We start from the raw sequence: 2,984 nt of genomic DNA, 5'->3' as shown, positions 1-2,984 counted from the left end.
CATTCTGAAGAATTTTTAGCAATCATCTGAGAAGTAATCAACACCCGTCAACAGACAACTGCTATCCAGGTATTTCTTTGAAATGGAATTTGGATCATCATTTGCACCTACTTTCATTGTGAATCCCACTGTTGTTGAGGTTAAGGATAGGCTTAGGCCTGTTTTCAAGGAAGTTCCCCAAATTGCTACAAAGGAAGACTCTATTGCCACATTTTTGAAGGTTCCCGATGGCGTGGTTTATGTGGAAGTTGTCAGGGCCTATATTCACTGCACATTGGAGGATTTAGGTACTGAGGAAATCAAGGGAATGTATCAATCTATGATACTAGGCAGCTCTAGAACAATCAAACTGAAATATCAAATTATTGAATATCTAGGGTTAATCGGAATCCTATACATACCGGAATTCAAGGATGAAGTGACCAGATATGTTCTGAGAAGGGTCCATAATGAATTTATCTAGTTGGATCGGCCTCACATGATCACCAAAGAAGCAATTCAGGCGATCACCAACTTACCCAAAGTTGGACAGGAACCAGGCAAGAAGATCTCCAACACTACGGTTCAGAAGCTCACCAACGCAACCCATGATGGAAGATAAATGAGGGTTAGCACCATCAAAGACACATATGTGAAATTTGCCAGCATGATCATTGGCTACAAGGTAACTCAATCAAGTCGACTGAACTCTATTGCTAGTTCCTGTATCCATGTTGCACACCAAATGATAAAAAATAATGAAAAGGATGACTTGTGTGAATGGTTAAGGAGTGAATTAATTATTAATCTTGGCAAGATCAAAGGTGTTAAGATAGGAACTTTCCGGTTTGGCAATCTTATTGTCTGTTTCATGTTTTACTTCATGAATGAGCTACCGGGTTTGGGAAAGAAACATTGGGCTCATGACATACCGGTAGGTATGCAGATCAAATATGCAATCACCAGTCTTGGTATTAACAGAGATGAGAAGCTTTGGGGCTACTTCAAAACTTTTTAGGAGAACATGAGACTAGGGGAGAGAATCTCCAAACACATTGTGGAGAAATACTCCACTGATATTTGCTTCATGGTAAAAACAGATGAGACACTCATGGAAGCAGTGGAACTGAGAATTATATGGGTCACTGAATTGGGTTATGAAGTAGATGACAACATCTTGGAGCTATATACTAAAATGTTGATTGATGCTCCTTTGGATGAAAAGGCTGAACACTTTGGCACTGTAGAGGAGAAGGCTCTTGAGGTCAAATTGGTTTCAACAAGAAAATAAGAGAAAAGAAAATAGACAAAATGTCTGCATTTGTTCAGAATGTAATTCACAAGATAGATACAGAACTAGGTTCTGTATCTAAACCAGTAGATCAACCGACAATGGTTAGTGCTCCTGAGGTGAAGAGCCTTGAAACTTGCATTTCTTCTATCGCTCCTGACTCTGATCTAGAGGATAATCAACCTCTTGCATTCAGAAGGGTACAGAGGAAGAAAGATGACAAGCCTCCGACAGAGGAGAAGAAGGTGGAACCAAGGAGGATGCTAATTAGAAAGGTAACAACTGCATCCACACCTCCGGCAAGGAAACCTACTCAGAAGAGGCAACCTGCTCCATCCCCTCCTGCAACCCCCAATAAGAAGAAAAAGAGTGTGATTGATGAAGCAATCAAATCTGGTAATGTTACCATCATCCCCCCAATGACTTGTGCAGAGTTAATTGATGAGGTAATTAAAGATGAAATCTTGAAGAATGTGTCAAATTTGTATGAAGATTTAGATGATAATGAGTAAAATGAAATAGAAGAAGCAATCTTGTTATATTTAGACATATATAAGAAGGCTTTGGTAGAGATTTTGAAGGAAATTCATTTATCATTATATAATAAGTTAGATGCAATAAGGAGGGACAGAGAAATTAAAGAAGTTGAAATTTTGAGTATGTGTGGCTCTATAAATAATGAGAAAATGAAAAGGTGTATAGATGTTGCAAATAGAACAATATTTAACAACAAAACCTGACAAATAGGCCTAATGATGGGTAGAGTCATTGGGATAACAAATGAGACCAGAGATGGTTGGGCCAAATTCTTCCAAAAGAATCCTGATTTTCTAACTTCTCAAGAGGAATTTGCTAAGGCAACTGCTCCCACCATTCTAGACAAATCTAAAAGGAAAGGAATTTTGGGAAGTTCAGATCAAATTTTGAATGAACTGGCAGATAAACCTAAAATTGATGAGAGTGTACAGGCTAAACCGACAAAGACTACATATGTACAGTCTAGGCAAGGAAAAATAGATAATGTAGAGGTTACAGATAATATTGTGGATAATACTCCATCGGTAGTAACAAATACCGCACCAAGTGGTGAAGTCACCGGTGCGAAAGAGGATGAGAAAAGAGATACACTGGGAGAGGATAAGGAAGAAGAGGAAAAGGAGACAATACCAACAGTTGATTCCCTTGCAAAACTTTTGGCAATTGACATTTCTCAAGTTCAGAAGCAATCAATCACAGAGATGAGTCCCACAGAGATAATGATGATGGCTACTCAAAAGCTAATGAAGGAAGGATCTGCAGACAAAGGAATAATATAGATTAGTCAATAACAATTTTGCACAATTGATTCCAAATTGTATGATTGAAAATGAAGCAAACCCTTCCAGCAAGCTTAAGGCATTGACAGAGAACATATCTAAAAACTTTCAATCATTGCACCAGTTTTCCGACAAGAAAGCACTTGAAAGATATACTCTAGCCAAGAAAGCCGCTTTTGACCAGATTATTGAGACAACGACGAGGAAGGTTGTAGAGAAACTTGTACTCATTGAAAATTCTTTGAAACAGTGTACTAACATTTACAGTGTTTGTTGTTATATAGAAATTCTTACATAAAATGTAGATAAGAGGTTAAAGGAATTACATGAAAAGATTGCTAATATTGCTAATTCTTTTGATGGACTAACTTCACTTACGACTTCCATTGATGGAAAAA

The sequence above is a fragment of the Cryptomeria japonica genome, chromosome 11 (assembly GCF_030272615.1).
Source record: "Cryptomeria japonica chromosome 11, Sugi_1.0, whole genome shotgun sequence".
Classification (NCBI taxonomy): domain Eukaryota; kingdom Viridiplantae; phylum Streptophyta; class Pinopsida; order Cupressales; family Cupressaceae; genus Cryptomeria; species Cryptomeria japonica.
The sequence above is the reverse complement of the archived record's forward strand: the minus strand, read 5'-3'. Positions refer to the sequence as shown.